This window comes from Dipodomys merriami, unplaced genomic scaffold, assembly GCF_024711535.1.
Source record: "Dipodomys merriami isolate MVZ:Mamm:240054 unplaced genomic scaffold, mDipMer1.0.p SCAF_337, whole genome shotgun sequence".
Taxonomy (NCBI): Eukaryota; Metazoa; Chordata; class Mammalia; order Rodentia; family Heteromyidae; genus Dipodomys; species Dipodomys merriami.
Genome location: NW_027204904.1, coordinates 887,090 through 907,827, shown reverse-complemented (window position 1 = coordinate 907,827; position 20,738 = coordinate 887,090).

Sequence of the window (20,738 nt, the reverse complement as noted above, 5' to 3'; positions counted from 1 at the left end):
ATTTGCAGGTGGCTTTCTCAAGCACACTGCCACAGACAAAACCCATTCCTCTCATCACTTTCCTATGGATACCACAAAAATTTCAACCCTTTGTGCTCTTCTAAGGATGTGCTTTTACTAATTTGTCTTAGATTGTTATCAAAACAAAAACCCTCCAACACAAAAGTAAGCACCCTGAAGTGTCTTTGATGACTCGTTTGAGAATAGACTGAGATGTGTCCAAGAGTATCCAAGCTCTGTTATGCAAGAACATCACTGTTCTGGTTGTTACTCTGCATCCTAGGTCTTTCAGGTACCAGGGACTACTGGATATTTAAAAAGTTTGAGGTCAATGTCAGGTCTACGTTGAGTTCTATGTCAAAGACAATGTCAGTAGTGAATCAGGCTGGGCGCCGATGGCTCACGCCTATCATCCTAGCTACTCAGGAGGCTGACATCTGAGGGTCAGGGTTCATGAGAATCATAGTTCAAAGACAGCCCCGGCAGGAATATTCCATGAGACTCTTATCTTTATTAAACCACCAGAAAACTGGAAGTGGCACTGTGCTTCAAGTTGTAAAGCACTCACCTTGAGCTGAAGAGTGCAGGGACAGCACCCAGGCCCAGAGTTCAAGCCCCACGGCAGACCAAAAAAAATAGTGAACCAGAAAAAGAATTAGAGAACTCTGTTGGTAGTATGGATTCAGCTATCTTGTTTTTATAAGGGCAAATAGACAAGAGTTAAAATTAGCTTTTCTCCTTTTATAATTGAGAGATTATAATAAATTTTCACTTAGAAGATCCTTAATGCTTACAAGATGAAGCAATGAATTTGTTCAAGAAAATGATTCAAAGGAAATGTTAAACATCATAGAGAGATTTCACCATCAGCATTTTCCTTTGGGAGTTCGTGTTTACTTTCCACTTTGTTACATGATGCAAAGTTAGTACAGTGGAAGGAAGCAGTCTGAACCCAGGATAAGTTATCTCATACCATTTCTTCATTCCAACTACATCCTGCATCCAAGTGCCACCTGTATTTTACAGTTATGTGTGATGCAGTGATGACGATTTTATCTATACTCTAATGCTAGAAAGAGGAAATACATCTCCAGTCTTTCAAGCCAGGCACTGGAGGTTCACATATGTAATCCTAGCTACTCAAGAGGCTGAGATCTGAGCATCACAGTTACAAGCTAGCATGAGCAGGAAAGTCCATGAGACTCTTATCTTATACTAGCCACCAAAAAACCAGAAAGGGAGTTGTGGCTCATAGTGGTAGAGTGCTAGCCTTGGGCAAAAATTGCTGGAGGACAGCACCCAGGTCCTGAGTTCAAGCCCTACAACTGATGGGAAAAAAATGCACCTTTCATCCATCCACCTGTCTATTCAAAGCAGGACAGCAGGATGGAGGTGATGGAAAAGATGAAGTAATCCAAGCTAAAAGGATGATTATAGTAAAGATGTTAAATGCTTAAAATGAGAAGACTAGTAGGACCATGAATTTGAGGTATAATTTTGGAGAAAAGTTCATGTTAAAACAAAACCTAGATAAGTGTCTGTAGTTCTTATAGTATGAAAGACACTTAGTTTAAAGCTCATTTCCTTTTTTGTTGTTCGTGTTCATAGGGATTAAACTCTGGGCCTGGGCACTGTTCCTGTACTCTTCACCTCAAGGTGAGCACTCTACCACTTGACCCATAGCACAACTTCTGGTTCTCTAGTGGTTGTCATGGACTTCCTTGCCCTGGCTGGCTTTGAACCGTCATCCTCAGATCTCATCCTCCTGAGTAGCTAGGATTACAGGCGTCAGCCACCTGTGCCTGGGAGCTTATTTCCTTTTTGACTAAACTGTAAGAGCAAAATAAATCATCTCTTTTCAAATTCTGAGAATAAACCTCTGGACAGTGAGATCTGAGGGTAAGAGTAGGCCACCTTCCATATACAGCCAGAACAGATTGTATTCAAATATTAGAATCCAATATGACTACTACCAGCAAGTTCACACAATAAAACCTAAGCTATGCACATAGTGAAAAGGCGCCAGGAAGCCAAAAGGTTCAAAGTGGAGCTGTGGTTTTTAACACACTGCTTCTCTCATTCAGCAGGGCAATTATATACATGATTATAGTGGAATATATATTAAATGGAGTAAGAACAGCAATAGTTTAAAAGATCAAAGAAATATATATATATATATATATATACATATATATTTCTGCCTGTGTCTATATCTATCTACCTATCTATGTCTATATCTACCTATGTCTATATCTGTATATACCTACATATAGTTATCTATGGATAGGTATGTATCTAAAGATACAGATACAGATATTTATAGACAGATATAGACATCGGCAGAAATGTAAAGGTGAGGGTAGAACACTGGTTCATGGTTCAGATCCAGAAAAGACACAGATACCTCCAGAAAACTGATGTTAAACCCATTATCAAAACTACCCTTAAACCTCACCCAGGACTGTAGTGCAACACACCCTTGGGATTCAAGGCTGGAATAAATATCTCCTTGGGAGAGAATCAAGTATTATAGCACATGTGCATTAAAATGTACATTTGTCTTTTAACTCTACAACCACACTCTGAATGCTGAAATACTCACCTGTGGAAGAGAAAAGCTGAGACCAAAGAGAGAAAAGTATATTTGTTTCTATCATCTCAAGATGGGTCAAAGCCAAAAGCTCACTAGGTGGAAGATGGGGGAAACTGAGACAAGATGGAATCAATGAGCCTGTCTCTCTTTCCCTCCAACTCTCTGCTGATCAGTCTTTGGCTCCCTCTCACGATGCAGCCCCTCCTTCTGTTATTCCTTGTTGGGTTCATGTCTTCTTTGGCCTCCATCTCTCTTTTCTGTTACCATTTTGCAAAATCATGTAAATTAAGGCAGCCAAAGAAGAGAAGAGAAGAGACTACACAGAAAGTTATTACCAAAGAAGTGCTCTTTCAGTCCTTTCCACATTGGAAAAGCCTAACAAGGAAACCGAGAAGAAGAAATACTAAGAAACCCTGACCACTAAGGAAACTTAGCTTCTGCTACTTTGTTTATTCAAGCCATCACAACTGAGTGGAACTGATTTACAATTGTTAAGCCTTTCCCTTTGAGTTTAGAGATCACTTCTATTGGCAGAGTTAGACTGAGATACATTCATTTCCAATATGTACAGTTTGCACATGCATAGTATTGGTTTTTCTCAATGAAATTTATTTGTTGGTTGATTGGTTGGCTGACCTGTTGACTGGCTGGCTGGCTGACTGGCTGACTAGTTGATTAGGTGTATTTTCTCCAGTGCTTAGGATGTAGTTCAGGGCTAGTGGAAATTAGGCGAGTTAGAAGACATAAAGAGGCTATCTAAATCTAACTTCTTTGAGATGATCAAAAGGCTGTCCTCTGAAGTCTTTACAACAAACAGAAAGAATTAAAAGCATGTCCAGAAAAATGGTGTCCTGACGGTTACCTGCATTTTGAATAGACCTGACACATTTTACCATTCTAGAAGAATTTTCTAAAGATTAGAAATTGCTAAAGATATTTTTCCAGCTCAGAAAGTATAAAGATCATCGTCAAGGGCCAATATCTTCAAGTCCTCTTTTTGTCTACTTCTCCTTATTCATTCTGTCATTGAAAAATAAATTCTTCATAAAACTCCTTGTTTTTTATGCACAAATCTCAAGGATATTTGGTTTATTATATAAACTGGGAAGTGAATCCAAGAGTATAGACTATTTGATTCACTCAGCAAACATCTGCTGAATACTTACTATATACAAAACTCCCTTTCACCAAGACAAAGACCCAGGAGCCAGACATGAGCTAAGCTGCATTGTAAATTTTCCCTCTTGCCTCCCCACATCACCCTCCAGAACACAATTCCTATTTCCAGATCTTCTCTTGAACTGGTATCCCCTTCCATCCTGCATTCTGTCTCATCAGACAGACAGAATAAGGAAAATCTGATTTTATCTCAACAGGAAGTAGTAAACCCAAACTGAGCTTGTAGACCATCTACACCTGCCAAACGGAAGATGACAGGTCCCATGCCTTCTAGGCCACTTCTCTCACCAACCTGAGGAAAGCAGTCCCTGACTTCCTAAGAGATCCAAACTAAAGAATGTATTGACACACATCAAAAATGCTACTTTCAACCTCTTACCACATAATTTTATTTCTTCTATAATCTCACAGTTATTGGAGATTAGAGAATTTAATCCAAAGTCATTCAATATTATGATTCAATGTTGAAGAGGAAATCCTGTCAAAATGACCATTCTTTACCTCTTACCTCTTTACAATCTTAAATCTACCAACCACTCCTCTCAAACTGGACAGGCATGGGGAAGAGAGCTATCTGATAAGACAGTGTCGGGTGGGGAACAAAGACACAAAGCTCACTCTCCTAGACAGACACTTTTCCCCTCAGAAGAAGACACAATGTTTTATATTAAAATAAGCCCTGCCAGTCATTAAAATTATGCTTATCATCCTTTGCGCTCAGGAAGATGAGATCTGGAGGATTTTATTTGAATCCACCTGGGGCAGGATTAAGTCCATGAGATTCATTTCCAATTACAGAGCAATAAGCCAGAAATGGAGCTGCAGCTCTAGTGGTCGAGTGCCAGCCTTGAGTAAAAAAGCTAAGGAATAACACCCAGGCCTTGAGTTTAAGCCCCAGTTTTAGCACATATGTGTGCATGCATGCACATGCATGAGCTTGCTCACGCATGCACGCATGCACACACACTCACACACGCACACACACACTCCCCTTAATGATTAATAAAATGAACAAGTAGTTAAAGGTAAAATTACAAGGACCAGTGAAGTGGCTCACATCTGGTATCCCAGCTGCATGTAGGTAGAGATAAGGACAATCAAGATTTCCACAGTCCGATCAAAAAACTCTCAAGATCCCATCTGAACAACAACAAAAAAATTCCTGAGACCTCTTCTCAACCAATAAAAAGCTAGGTTTAATGACATGGGCCTGTCACCCCAGCTGAAGTAGGTAGATTAAACAATATTATAGACCAGAACCACCAGGGCATAAATGCCAAGACGGTATTTGAAGAAAAAAGAAAAAAAACTAAAGAAGAAGGGGCTAATGTTGATAAGAAATGTACTCATTATCTTGCCCATGTAATTGTAACCCCTTTGTACATTATTTTCACAATAAAATAAAAAAATGAAGAAGGGGCTGAAAGCATGATAGAGCACCGCCTAGTTAGCACATGTTTCTAAAATCAGGTCCCAGTTTTGTATACAGAAAAAACTTCTACTAAAGGGGTCCACAATATCGCAACTTCCTGCAAATAACCCTCTTGCCTTTAAATATTCTTTAGTGAAACTTTTGAGAAATGTTTCACCCATACTCTGAATTTTATCTTATCTTTGTCCCCTAGAACATACAAGAATAGCTAAGACAGTATCTGGTTTAAATAGGACACTCACTAAAGTTTGCAAAACTAATGACAACATTATCAATAACAAAAGACTTTTTTTAGTAACTTTTGGTTGAAAGGATAGGTGGACCAACAGCTACATCAAGAAACTGGGTAAAAGCAATCCAATTTACCAAAACAGCCAATGGTTGTCATGGTAAGTTCAGGTGAACCAACTCAAGTGGACTTCTTTTCTACTGTGACAAGTTCAGTAAAGCAAATATTGTATTTGTTAACCTCACAATGAAAGGTGGGGCTTAGGAGACAAATCTGCCAGGTGAGACTCGTGCTAATTAAATATAATAACCTATGAACGTTTGGAAAGGCATATGATAGTAATAATTCTACCAATGATATGAAGTCCTGATTGGTGGAATGATCTTTAAAAACAAAAAAAGTTCAATAATCATTTAAAAGTTAACCATCTGTTCCTATACTGAATAACTTTGGAAAGATCTTATGTACACAAATATGGACAGTATGACTACTTCATTCCTAAAGCTGATTTACGATTTTGTTGTTGTTGTTTTTGGGTGCCAGCACTGCCCCTTGCTTATTTTGTGCAAAGCCACAACTCTTCTTCCACCTTTTTGTGGATTTAATTAAAGATGAGAATTTCCTGGACTTTTGTTTTCAGCCTAGCTTAAAATAAGATTCTCAGGTTTTAGTCTCCTGAGTAGCTAGGATTATAGAAGTGAACCCTCAAGAACAGGCTTTCATTCCTGAAAGTATTATTATTCTTAGTTAGCTGGACCAAGTTACACTGAAAGATGATTCAAAGAAAGAGCAGAATGTGCAGCCATGTTTACATTTTCCTCCCACCCTGAAGGAGACACTGGTTTCACCCCATTTGTAAATAGAAAAGATCAACTGCCACACTCACTTTCTCTACACAAGCCCTCTGATGGCAGGATGAGTCACTTGCTCCTTCTCTAGAAGCAGTTCCAGAGCCCTGTACTCCCCAGACTGGAGGTTGGAAGGGAGGCGGAACTTCTCTCTTCCCTGTCCAACCTCAAGTCTGCCTTACAAATGTGTGGAGTGTAAAGCCAGTAAGTAGTAAGCACCCTGATACACATAGGAACAAAATATCTTTTTCTGAGACTCAGGCAAACCATCAGCCAATGTACTATCTTTTCAATTTTAGTAATAACAAAAAGAGCTCAATACAATTTTAACTAAAAATCCAAACAGAAAGCAGAAGAACCTTCTCAGCATTAACTGAATGGGAGAGATGGGGAATAAATAGTAGAACTAACAACTGGAGACCTGACTCCAAGGCAGGGATTGATGCAGATGAAGATGAAACTTTTCTTTGTTTTTCCTCCCTGGACGTCTTATAGTCTGGCCTGATTGCATCCCTTCCCTCCTGGGAACTAAATGAGAAATGTGGTATTCAATTATTTCTCTCATAGACAGAGATTTGTTATTTTATTCTATTGTGTAATAAGCCAGTTCTTCTGTTCCTAAGAACAGAGTGTGGTGGTCACTCGTGAACACCTGTGTACAAGGCCCGGTGAGTGCTGGGCAATTGTGAACACCTGTGTACAATGCCTTGTGTGTAGTGGGCACTTGTGAACAATCTGAGCCTAAGCACAACCAAGTTTCCTTGCCTACCTGGAGGATGCTGAATGGGCTCGCTGCCTGGGCAGGAGCCTGGTCTATGGATCCCTGCATCCCGACAGCCCTGCCAGGGGTCAGCCTGCTACCTGGCTCCTTGGAGATCCCTCAGGCCTCTCCTGGGAAAAGCCAAGTGAGCAGGAGAAAGGGGCCCAGAAAGGGACTGAGACTGAACACCCCAAAAGTCACCACCACCACCACCACCACCACCATCACCACCTGCACACCTGGGAATGAGTCTGGCTTTGCCCCCAGTCCTCCCTAGAAGTCCCACTAAGAGCGGCCTTCGGGCCTTGCCAGGCTCCCCAGGACATCCGGGCCACCTTCCCAGTCCTCATCCTCGTTGTCCTCATCCTCGTCCTTGTGGTGCTGGTGTTCATGGTGCTGGTGGTCGTGGTTGAGGCTGTGGTGGTTTTGGTTGTGTTTCTGGACCTCGACCCCCGTTCTGGGCCCTTGGCACTCTGCTGCCCTTGGGAAGCAGCTCACAAACTCCTGGAAGGTGATGGCTCCATCGGAGTTGGAGTCCAGGCATTGGGCCATGGCCTAGTGTCTATGGACCGCAGACTCAGCTCACAGCACAGTGCCCTGAACTCCTCCTACTTCAGGCTGCCTGAGCAGTTCACATGGCAGCCAGTGAAGTCTGAGTGCAGCCATGCCTGGGCCCACTCTTCCAGGGCCCTAAGCACATCCGTGCTGCCAGCGCTGGCCAGGGAGCTCTTTGCTGTGAGCTGCACTTGGTCCTAGACCAGTCCAGGAGCCACACCAGGGGTCAGGCCAGGGGCTGGTCCATGCAAGGAGTGGCCAGTTCCTTAGTCTGAGGGAGGGGCGCTAACCACTGGCGGAAGTGTCCGAGAGGGATGAAGCATCCAGGCCCGTCACCGTGGCCGGGCGAGCGGGGCTTCCACCTGGTTCCTGGGACTCGGGGCGATGTGCCCCTGACCTCCCTGGAGCACCCAGCATGCAGCACTGGCTGCTCATTTCACAGGACCTGACTTTGCCCTCCAAGGCAGGGATGAAGGCTCGGTCTCTAGCCTCCACCTCCAGCTGTGAGCTTCTGCTTTCCTGGACATGGTGGGACAGGCCTGGGTGGGGCGGAGCCAGGCAGGGGGGCAGAGCCGGGATAGGGTGAGGCAGCGGTGGGGCTGGGGCCCGGCCTGCCGAGCTTTGCGGGGCAGAAAGATGACCAGCAGGAGTAGAATGCCTAGGCAAAAACGGTAGCTTGGAGGCCTTTCTGTTCCGGAACCAGACAGGCAACTCGGGCAGTCCAGCCTCTGCATGTTTCATTCAGCTGTGGTGCACTATGGCTGCCGCACAGCGGGGATCCATGGCTCTCTGGCCTGCTGGCAAGGTCTGAGGGCTCCCTGGCCTCAGGATGGGCCCTGCACCCAGGCTGCCCCAGCCATCACCTCAGAGGCCTGAGTTGGAGGGAGTGTCTGAGGACATGGGGCGGCTCATGCGGTGAAATGGGTCTCCTCTTGGAAGCAGGTTTAGTCCATGTCTTCCTGCGGCTCCGCAGCCGGTCTCTCCACACACTATAAGCCGCTTTTCAGTGCATCTGTTAACCCTAGGGCTTTCCAGCTGCTTCAGACCATTACTAAATATCTTCCCCATCCGACATGCACAGTGGAGTCTTTCCAAACAAGTTCATGTTTTAAACCACATCGTGGGCATGGTTCAGAGTTGGCCTGGCAGCCTCCAGTCAGAGTCTCCACTTCACCTTCCACCCTGGTTTCTGAATTTTTACACCCCTTCCCTGGAGCCCTTCCTTGGAAGTCATCGAGAACACAGGCTTGCAAATACGGTGAGTTATCTCCACCTCTCCACAAGTGTCTGTCTTCTCCACCCACACGGCCATGGCCAATGCAAGCCATCACATACAGTGTGGACACAGTAACTTTGTAATGTCCTCATAACCCTCACCTTTAACCGGGCAAGGCTCAGGTAGGAGGTTGGCCACAGCTTAGAGTCTGGCAGTGGCCGGCAGAGGCTGGCAGTGGCCGGCAGAGGCTGGCAGTGGCTGGCAGTGGATGGCAGAGGCTGGCAGTGGCCGGCAGTGTCTGGTGGAGACTGGCAGTGAGTTGGTCCTAAAGTAACAGTATTCCCAGAGTGGGCAGGTGGAATACTTTTCAGCTCTCAGCTTGTACTTGCTGATACTTTATTGGCCATGGCAAGTCACCTGACAAGCTCTGAGCACATGTAAGAGGGAACTACACAGCCATTTATACAGAAAGATATGCCTCATTGAAGGTTCTTGTTACGGCAGTAAACTACACCCGGGTAACTGGACATTCTACTACATCTTCTTGGGGTCTTAATCTACCATTCTCCTATTCATCCTATACCACCTGGGCTTGAACACAGGGCCTTACACTAGCTCAGCTTTTCTGCTCACAACTGGCACTCTACCACTTGAGCCACACCTCCAATTCAACTTTTTTGCTGGTTAATCTAAGGTAAAAATCTGGAGGCTTTATGTGTCTAAACTAGCTTCAAACCATAAGTACTTGCTGGACAGTCCTTTTTAAACACTAATTATTCCATTATTTACCAGTTCAATGAGTCCCAGTCAGATGACAGTTTTGTTCCATAGGATACACACAATATTTGAAGACATTTTTAGTTTCCTCATTTGAGGTGTTTCCTACTGGTATTTATTAGATAGATGCTAGTAATAATAGTTCATATCATGTAAAAGCCTCTATCCCCTCATCCCATTAAAGCAAATTACCTGATCAAAAATGCTAGTAGTGATAAAGCTGAGAAAGCTAAAAAGAAACAAAAGGCCTTCTCTCTTCCATCTAAGCCATTTCTCAGCTTCAGTAGGATTCTGCTTTTCTGAATATGGTTCCACAATTTCATTGTGATTTGACACTTAACAAATGCGACACTCAGAGTGTTCTTATGTCAGTTCAAGTAAGAGCTTCAGGAAAGTTTTAGAAGATCTCCATGAGTGCTCTTAGGAAAAGCCAAGGTTTTGTGATGTAATATAATGTTATTTTCAAGCAACAGAGGAAAGAATGAAACAGGAAACCTTCCTTTTCTATTCTTGCATCCAGGAACAACCAGACAGGAATTGGAACTAAAAGTGGAGTCTTTGAGCCAGTGAATTGGATGGAATAAGGATCCATCATGCCTTTTAGAAAGATCAGCTTGCTCTCTGGCTGCTCAAGAAGTTTAAAAATTAGAGATAATCTTGTTAGAGCATGTTTTTAAAATAGTGAAAAGATATCCTTGCAAAAGAAAGTTTGTGATCAAATACTTTCATAAAAAATTGAAAAACATTCCTATCATTTCCTTCTGGGATGAAATACAGATATATATTTCTTAGTTGAATTTTATTATGAAAGCTTTTAGTTCAAGGTTTTGGTTGGAATTCCTATGAATTTTCCAGAGTAATGGCTGTTGAGAACATACTTTGGAAAACTTCATGGTAGACAATGACTAGGGAGGGCTACTGTAAGAAATTATTCCTTGTTTGCATCATAAATCAACCCAACATCCCAAAGCAGTATTGAGAATCAGCAATGCAACCTGCTTTTCACCTGCTGAAATAAGCTTTTAATGAAAGCCTGTTGCAATGAACCATGTATAATTTCCTTATTGCATAAGAGCATCCTCAGTAACTGTTTTACTCCTGAAGTTACTCTGCCTTAGAAAGATCTGATATTCAATTTAAGATAGACCTAGATAGCCAAGTAATGGAATACCACTAAAGGAAGTTATGGGTAGGTTTGAGAATTCTCTGAAACTTATGCACCACTGAAAGAGATGGCGTGCTGGAGTCTTTTCTCATAAGCAACTAACTACATACACATAGCTTACTATTTGAAAGAAAGTGAAAAGAAAAATATTAAAGAATTTCCTAGCACAAATGAGTTAGCATACATATTTACTTACTTATGTAATGCATATAAAAGGAAGAAAATAAAATAATACTCATATACTCTTACAGAGTAGGATACAATGGGAATACTATAGCATATTTAACTCTGATCTGTTTTATTTTTCAAATAAAGCATTAGAGATTGAGTTGAACTTTTCACTTCATCGTATTTTTCTGGAACTCATCTACAACATTATCTATGTGCTCTATTAGCAGATATTAGGCTTGGATGAACTTCTTATTATTAAACACCAGACATCTTTATTGTGCTCCAAAGTGAATCACACACTATTTTACAAGTCAAACCAGATTGTTGCTGACATTCGTTCCTGGAACTGAGGGAGGAATGCTGCGTTCAAAACTTTTGATCTCTTCTGTAATGATGGAACAAGACTCCTGTGTCATTTTCCCACATGTACACAACATGGTTCTTGAACATCTTGCTCCTCTCAGTTGAAACAAAACTTTATCATTTATAGTATGTGTAGCAAAAACAAAAATGGCTCTCAGTTTAATTGGTTATCAAAAACAGCTAACTGTTTAAAATATGATTCTACAAGAGCTCCCAAATTCCCTCCCTTTAGTGTTCAAGCTCTGAACACTACAGGGAACAGGACCCAAGAACATGATGAGAAATCAGGGCTGTGATAACTTTAGATGAAATGAAACTCTCTTCCCCTGCTGCCTGTGAAGAGAGGAGCTATCATAACATGAGAAGGCTGGGCAGCTAGGTCCTGAGCAACCGTTTAAGAAGCCTAGAAGATATCTGAGGAAAGCCTCTAGGAGCTGAGGATGACCATACTCACAGCCAGCAAGGAAGGATGCCTTTGTCCTAAAACCGAGAAGGATTGAATATGGCCAACCACCAGAATGAGCTTGGAAGAGGAATCTGGGTATAAAATGAGAACACAGCCCCAGCTAGAAATAAGGCCTTGATTCTAACCTTCTGAGACCCTGATCCAAGGACCCAGTTAACCTGTTCCTTGACTTAGTGGACTGTGAGACAATAAATGTGACTTGTTTTGAGCTGTGAATCTTGTGGTGATCTGTTTTCAGTGACATAATACTGATATTCAAATGTAAATTTGCTTTCTTGAAGAAGAGGGAAAAGAAAGGAGACAGAATAAAGTTTAAAAATGCTGAGGAAGGCTGATAGCAAACTATGACATGTAGTACCTCTGAAAACTAATAATCATATAATCTTAAGTTAAAAACTGGACACACAGCTCGTACAGAGCACATAGGGAACTGATTAAAAGAAATCTTCCCTTGTATTTCCTCCACGGATCCTTTGAACTACATCAGTTTTGAAGTTGCCTTAGTCATAAATTGCTGTTTCTTCAAACCATTTCTTGAAAATTTGTGCTCCAATGCACATTGGAACATAACCTTAGTCACATACTGAATTCATCTGTGACATAATGATTTAAAAATCTACTGCTAAGCCAGTAATCCTAGTTTATGCTTGTAATTCTAGCTACTCAGAAGGCTGAGATCTGTGGGTTGTGGTTCAAAGCTAGTCTGAGCCCGAAAATCTATGAGACACTTTTGTCTTCAATTAAGCACCAAAAAGCTGTAGTGACCTTTGGCTTAAATGGCAGTGAAAAAGTTGAGGGATAGCCCCAGACCCTAAGTTCAAGCCCTAGTATCAGTATAGAAAAGAAAGAGTAGAGAAATCTGATGGCAGAAAATCATCTTCAAAGATGTCACACAAACTTAAAAACCTTTAAAAGATTGCACAAACAAATAGTTAAAAGCTAATCTACACTGGACAAAAAGTAATTGAAATGGCCAGCCCTGTTGAGGTGGAGGCATGGGTCAGTGGGTAGAACACTTGTCAGTGAGTGAAAGTATCTTGTACTGAGTTCAAGTCCCAGTCTCAAAAAAATTAATCTTCAAGCAGAAAAATTGAAAACTTCTGTAAAATAGTGAAATGAAGTACTATAGCTTGAACTCAGAGCCAAGTACTCTTAGTCTGCTTTTCCACTCAAAGATGACATACTACCACCTAAGCCACAGCTCCACTTCTTTTGCAGGTTTGCTGGAGGTAAAAGTCTCATGAATGTGTTTGCCTGACCTGGCTTTATACTGGGATCCTCACGTCTCTGCTGAGGGTACAAGTACCTTGAGGCCTAACCTCTCAATGTCCAGAAATATTCTAAAAATATAAAACTCATTGTGTGCTTCCTTCTAATTATATATTAATAATATGGAATTTATAGAGGAGCTATACATTTCACTGTACTCTCCATTTGGCTCCATAAATACTGAAATCTGGTATGCCATTGTGTTAACTTGAAACTGAGATCCTCAGACCCCAGCCTTCTCAGTAGCTAGGATTTTAGGCATAAGCTACTGGCACTCAGCTTGGTAAAAAATTGGGTTGCAATGATTATTCAAGTGAATCAATTTTGAAAATGTCTTCTTTCCTAACAATTTCATAATTATGGAAATTCTGAAATCTTCAAAATAGATTTAAATTCAGTAATCCTGATATTTCTTCTCTCAAAATATTATTGAACAGAGAAGCATTTTTTCTTAAATCAGTAACAGGAGTTTGTTTGTAATAACTAAGCCTTGGATTAAAGAAAAATTTAATAGAAATATGAGCAAATAAGCAGCCTGAGCAGTGTGCTTCAATCTGCTCACCTCCTAAATCTTTTCCTGTATTAACCCAGTTCATCCCCTTTCTGGCCCTGGTGTTGGTGTTTTCCTTTTGTTATTGATGAAGAAACAGAAACACAGAGGAGTTTAGATAACTTAACCAAGGTCACACAGCTAATAAAAGAGCTGTAGTTTGGACCTGAGAATTGTACTCCATAGTCCACATCAATTCTAGCTCTCAAATTAAATGAAAGCTATTCCCATGTATGTATGTAAACATAGAATGTTTCCCGCCCACACTCTGAGTGCTTTATTAGTTAGAAGTCTTATTGCTTCACACAGAGAATGGCCTGTGATTCTCATTAGTAGCAGTCTGTTAGCAAATGAGTAAACAGGACTCCAATTTTGTCTCACTGTACCTATTCAGTTCTGGCTCACTCTAAATCTTGACAAAAATGCTTGTGGTTGCACCACAAAATGCAGACACTCATTTCTATTGGGTGGTTTTGGAAGCATAAGGATTACTTTAAGGAAACATATCCATTCATGTGGGGAAGATCACATGAGGGCAGGTTTCATGTTTATTAAATGTGTTTCTCTCAGAATAAGTTAGCCAGCAGTGGAACTTCCCGTCACTATTAGAATGGAAACTTCTTTCCTCTCGTAATAGAGTAGGTCTTGCTAAACTAGGCAACCCTACTCAGGGACACCTGTAATTTCAAGAGTTGTAGTAAAACAATGAAACACATGAGTGTTTATCAAATATTTACCTATTAATCAACTCTCCATAAACTGAACTACTGAAGTACTGGCTTGGGTGCCTTAAAAACTGTGCTGTAACTGAATTAATTTACATTTGGGTCAACTGAATGTTTTATTCAAGGCAGGGAAGTAAAATATAAATGGAAGCATCCACTAGATAATCCTATGAGAGTGCCAGGAGGATCAATGAAATGGGAATGTTGCCATGGTTATCAGGAAACAGAGCTGGGACTGTCATTATCAGGAAGATATTGAAAATGTGACCCAATAAACTCATAACACTGGAGACATTCTGTCCTCTGTACCTTAATTATTATGATCTTGGATTTAGGAAGGAAGCCTGAATGGAGAAAAGTATCTTCTTCTTACCAGTTGGCAATGTATAATTCTTAGAACGTTTTGCCAGTTATGTGGCACAGCCCATCTTGAAAATGAAGGTAATTTTCTAAGTGGAAAATGTTATAAACTTATCAATCATTCACGGAAGCCCACTGCCATGGCTACCCGGAGAAAACTCGTTCCAAATGAATAACACCTTTCTGTAGTTCCATGTCAGTATGGGGAGCTAGCTGCTCTTGTTTCAAAGGACACAATTTGAAGTTCACATTTCACAGGGCCTTATAGCCTGTCACAGCACACTCTGTATTCACTCTCCATTACAGTTCAGCTAGGCTTAAAGGGGAAGCTCAAATATATATATATATATATATATATATATATATATATATATATATATATATAGTAAGCACATCAAAGGGATCATAATGCTCATCTTTATATAGATTATTAGCAGATGAAGCGCAGGTGTACCTCAGCAACTCTGGCACTCAAGAGTCAGACACAAGATGCTCTAAAGTTTGAGGCCAAGCTGAGCTACAAAGAAAGACCCTGTCTAAAATTTAAAACTAGAGAACAGTAAAACCAGTAGCAACAAGCAAAACAGGCAATCACTAAGACAGACAAAAACAGAAGGCAATTGCCATCTGTAATAGGATCTAGACACAAGTTAGATCCAAATTAAAATTAGACTCAGGTAGCAATGAAGTAAACTTACTGCATCTTCCTTGGAACTTGTTTTGACTATCTTTCTTATATAAAAATCTATTGGACTGAGGGAAAGGAAAGGGAAGGATGACGTTCCCCAAAGATAGGAAATGTACTCATTTGTTAACTTATGAAATGATAGGCACTTTCTTCCTAACAATTGTTTAAACAATCTATTGTAATCTTACAAATGTACTTTCTATCAACTGCAAATTTACCCGCTATAAACTGCTGCATAAATCATAAGAGGAATAATGGATAGCATCATAATTAGAAAGAAGGATGAGCTGGGAGCCAGTGGTTTACATTTATAATTCTAGCTATTCAGGAGGCTGAGATTCAGGGATCCTACTTTGAAGTCATCCCAAGTAGAAAGGGATATGAGACTGCATTCCCAAAAATGTTTAGCAAAATAATTATTCTGGAAGGCTGACAGAAGTGGTAGAATGCTAACTGAGTGCTAGGCTCTGATGTCAAATCCTGACACTTGGAAAAAAGCAAAAAGAAAAGGAAGAGTGACATTGTAGTGTAGAAAATGGAAATGGAAATATGTCTGATTTACAAATTAAATAGAAATTTGCAAGACCAGTGATCTACAAATATCAAGGTATATATCTGTAGTAAATGAGTGAAAATGCTCAGGTAGTTTAATTGATCTGCAGGGAAATCATATCTATAATATAAACAAAATAAAAAAATAAACAGCAAAAATCCCATCAATAAATGGCCAAATGAATGAGGCAGTTCTCAAAAGTACCAATGGGGGGCTGGGAATGTGGCTCAGTGTTAGAGTGCTTGCCTACCATGCATGAAGTCCTGGGTTCGATTCTTTAGTACCACAAACACAGAAAAATCCGGAAGTGGTGCTGTGGCTCAAGTGGTAGAGCACTAGCCTTGAGCAAAAGAAGCTCACAGACAGTCATCAAATCTACATTGAGATTCCATCTCATCTCAGTCAAAACAACTGTTATCAGAAGGGAAAAATATCCACAAATAGCAGCAGATAATAGATGCAAAAAGAATACCCTCTTAATGTGGGTGGGGGATGTAGAGGAAATGTTTGTATGTATGTGCTGTGTGTATGTGTTTATGTGTGTGTGTATGTCTCCTTGTGTATTTATGTTAAACACAAGGAGAATTATTCACAATAATAAAGAACAGAAAATGTTATTTGCAGGAAAGTAGGTGGACCTGAATATAATTATGGTGATAAAAAATAAGTCAGATGTGGAAAAAGCATATTTTCTCTCATAGGAAAAAACTAGATTTTAAGAGAAAAATTGGAAGTAGAAAGAGTATGGTTTTGGAAGAGAAAGAGGATCTGTGTGAGAAGACCAAGAAATGATGATGGTGGTGAATATGGTCAAAGTATACTATGCACATGCATGATATGTCATGTAACATTAATATATGCTGGCATGAGAAAAATAAAACATCAAGAGCTAAAAATAAAGTATATAATATATTGATATTCACAAAGTTGTGAATCTGTCATCACTAATTCCAGAATATTTTGAAAATTCTGCCCTGCACACATTAGCTATTTACTTTCCATTCCATCTTCCCCCTCAGCTCCTGAACAAAATTAATTCCTTCATTTCTCTGTCTTCTATGCATGTCCTATGACTGGAGTCCTACAATAGTGTGATCTTTTCTTAGCATAATGTTAATTTACCATAATTATTTTCAAGATTCATCCATGTATAGCATAGACCTGCACGTCATTCCTTTTTATGGTTAAATATCTTATTGTATGGTTATGCTCCATTTTGTTTATTCATTAGTTGAAGGGCTAGTTTCTAATGCTTACCACGCTGGGAACACATACAGGGAGCACAAAGTTTGGTCAGGAGGCAGTAAGAGACTAGGCAAAACACAGGCAAGACCCAACAGAGTGAATTTTATGGAAACAACCACTGAGGCACAAAAGAAGATTTAGAATGTGTTAATTTGAATAAATCTAACAACCTCTACAGCATAGGCCCAGACTAGTTGTGGTAAGTCTTTTACCTGGTCCTCACATTTCAGACCATTCCCCAGCAGATGGGTAGTGGTATAAAGTGTGGTAATCCCTGGAAAGGATATTCTCTCCAGATCAACAAGGTCCCAAGTACCAAAATGTCAGAATAAAAAGTTGTCTTTGAGCCAGGCACCAGTGGCTCACACCTGTCATCCTAGTTCCTCTGGAAGCTGAGATCTGAGGATCACAGTTCAAAACCAGCCCAGAAAGGAATGTCTGTGAGACTCTTATCTCAATAAACCACCAGATAACCAGAAGTGGCGCTGTGGCTCAAGTGGTAGAGTGTTCGCCTTGAGCTGAAGAGCTGAGGAATAGCACCCAGGCCCAGAGTTCAAGCCCCATGAAAAGTGGTCACTACACATCTATAGTGACCACTTCCTTCTGGCCACCTTCAACTTCTTTTAATTGGTCTACAGAGAGGACAAAACTAAAGAAGAGAGCTTCTGCTAGTAACTAAAGTATAGTACCCAAGGACATAATTTTTCACTTTATATGGTCATACATACAGCATAATGAAGTTGTAGAAATCACTTGCCACTATGGAGTTTTCATTGAAACACAACTTTTTCTTTAAAAAAACTGCTCAATCGTGAGCAGATAATTAACAACCTTTTATGATAACCTAATAAAATATTATACATTAGTACTTCAATGTGTTAGTACTTACTTTAGTTCTTTTCATTTCTTAAGATTAACTGAAGTGTTTATAGGTGAGTTTTGCTTTAAATTATCCCAAAAAACAAACAGAAAAGCTAAAGGCACTGATGACACAAAATAGAAATAGTAATAATAATTAAGACTTGAAGATGAACCCATTAAAACTACAGATGGGAACCGGTGGCTCACACCTGTAATCCTCCATACCCAAGAGGCTGAGCTCTGAGGATCAGAATTCCAAGCCAGCCAGGGCAGGAGACTCTGCAATACTCTTATCTCCAATAAACGACTCAAAAAGAAGGAGGAGGAGGAACAGGAGGAGGTGGACGAGGAGGAGTTGGAGGAGGAGGTGGAGGAGGAGGAGGTTGAGGAGGAGAAGGAGGAGGTGGGGGCAGAGAAGAAGAGAAGGAGGAGGAGGAGGAAGAGGAGGAGGAAGAGGAGGAGGAAGAGGAGGAGGAGGGGGAGGAGGAGGAGGAGGATGAAGCCACCACAAGCAGTGCTAAGGCTCAAATGGTACAGCAATAGCCTTGAGCAAAAAGAAGCTTAGGACAGTGGCCAGGTCCAGAATTCAAGCCCCAGGACCGGCAAAATCAATCAATCAAACAAACAAACAAAAAACACTTTGCAATACCTTTGTCTGTGCATGAATACAGTATTCACATAATAAACCCTTTAAAACCAAGGTGAGATGCACAGGAAAAAGAAGTATTAAAATTTGCAATCAGTGTAGGAGAGTAACTATATAGAAACCCAAATTCATATACGATATGTATTTATACTATTATGAATCAAAACTCCATCTCTTTTCCTTAAATTCCGGGATTGCTTAAGTGACTTGATCTTTTCTCTAGGTCCAAATATCTGCAGGCTAATATTGACACAGGTTGATCGAATTCTTGTTGAAGTAGTTTTATGCTAAACAATGGGATCCTAAGGGTGAGGTAAAGCATGTTGTGATATTTTCTGATGAGAGTTTGATCAAATTAGGAAATTTCACTAATCAAAGATCCTTCACTCTCAAGAGAACTTTACTGAATAGCAGTAAAGGTTGCTTAATTAATAAGATTAAAACACCCTTCAGAAACAAGATCAGTATGACATTTCTATCTGTGTCAAGAAACCATCCTCCAAATATAGCACTGTGAAATCTTGGTGGGAATATTTGGTCAGAATGATCAGAAGGAAGGGAAAGAGGGAAGGGAAGGGAAGGGGAAACTATTGATATTTGTACATCTATTAGTTATTGGTTTTAAATAGTATTTCCTTAGAGTTTCCATAAAATAACCAATTATTTTTTGCTTAAGAAAATTATTTCTGCTATAACAAATAAAAACCTATTTTAAAAAATCCCCAAATGATACATGTAAACCAAGCGATAGAGGAAATTAGTAAAAGAAACCATTCTCTGAGAGTAATTTCCTCATGGTGCCTGTAAACTGAGGGAAAGAAATTGCAAGAAACATTCAATGTATCTGTGTAAGTAAACTTAAGAAACTTAAATTACTATATGCAACTACAATGGGGAAAAGACAGATAAACTTTGATGAGGTACCTTGAATAAGAGCCACGAAGCCCACATCTGTGGCCCCATAGCAACTTATCTACTACTATCAACTATTCTGCCTGGACCAGGACCTTGTCTCCTGAAATTCAGGATACACATTTAGCTTCTGGGAGCATTCATTAGAAATGCTTCAGAACAAGGAGTGATTAGAAGGAGATTTAGTTACTAAGACAGCAGGTGAAGCAAATACCCTGACACCATCACTGTAGAAACCAACTCCCACAGTGTAAACAGATGGGCCAAAGAAGGAGGAAGAAAATGACCGTATAATTAAAACCAGCGTGTTCTGTGTAGACACAGGCTGCCATTCTTCTTACAGGATGGTTTAATGGTGCCAACTTCCTTTCTGAGGTCATAGATTCCATCACGGGAAATAAGTCATTCAAGTCCCATAGGTGTTTGTCCAAACAGCCAACATGGTCATTAAAATTATACTTATAAAGCACTTTTAATTAACTGAGAAAAATGATAATTAAATAAAAATGATATCTGTAGAAATGGTTTATATACTTTATAATTTCCAAATTTAATCTCCAAATATTTTGTAACCTTTTCAGAGACCAACAATATTGTACAGAAAAAAGAGAGAATTTAGAGGTATGTTTCTTCTTCCTTGATCTAAGCTTGCCACAACTGAATTCCGCTTTTCTTTTCTGGAGATAACAGGCCCATGAGAACAACCGTTGCTAGGCACAGAATACCAGAAAATGACGCTCAGAGCAGAGGCTTACAGACAGGACTGAGAAGCCTCTCAAAGTCCCAGCTCTGCCAACATGAAGGATCTGGGTGGGTGCTGGAGTGGGTGCTGCTGGCCAGGTAAGATGTGGAGAAAGGACTAGAAGATGCTTTGAGTCACAATGCCTGTGTCCTAACATTGTGCAAAGTGCTTTCTCTGTCTTCATGTCTGAGGGGTCCAGTCACTTCTGTGCTTCACATGGGAGTTTGATATTGTATTGTATTGTATAGGTTGACATGCAGATGCTGTGAAAATGAAGTCACATAAACAAGTGAATAATCTTAACATTACTGTTGCACTTTTGACTTTCTCTATTACTTCTTGGAGCTTTAGACCTTTATTTAAAGCAGAGCCTTATACTAAGAGGTGCTCTCCTGTAACATCTCTGTGTTCTGACTTTTATCACGTATAAACT